We start from the raw sequence: 503 nt of genomic DNA, 5'->3' as shown, positions 1-503 counted from the left end.
GTCATTTTAATTATATTAATTTTAAAAATATTGATATAATTCTAATTCTTATTCATTATCCAATAATAATAATAATAATAATAATAATAATAATAATAATAATAATAATAATAATAATAATAATAACTTGAAAAATCTGTATATAAACTATTTCAATTATCTGTGTACTATTATTAAAATTCTATATGTTCCTAAATATAAATCTTGAAAAACATGACATGCCACGGCTATTAGTGTAGAGTTGTTTAGGTTTGTTTAGGAAGATATAATAGAATCTACTTAATATATTAAAACAGGATTTTTTTCCAACTAATAGAAGTGAGGTATCGATTTCTCATAAATCTATTTTTCCGCCAAAATGAATGCACTATTTTAATACATTGTTAAATTATTTATCAATTATCAATAAAAATATTTTTAATTATTTTAATAATAATAATAGTAATAATAATAATAATAGTAATAATAATAATAATAATAATAATAATAATAATAATAATAAT

Source organism: Arachis ipaensis, chromosome B09 (assembly GCF_000816755.2).
Source record: "Arachis ipaensis cultivar K30076 chromosome B09, Araip1.1, whole genome shotgun sequence".
Classification (NCBI taxonomy): domain Eukaryota; kingdom Viridiplantae; phylum Streptophyta; class Magnoliopsida; order Fabales; family Fabaceae; genus Arachis; species Arachis ipaensis.
This window is presented reverse-complemented; position numbering follows the sequence as displayed.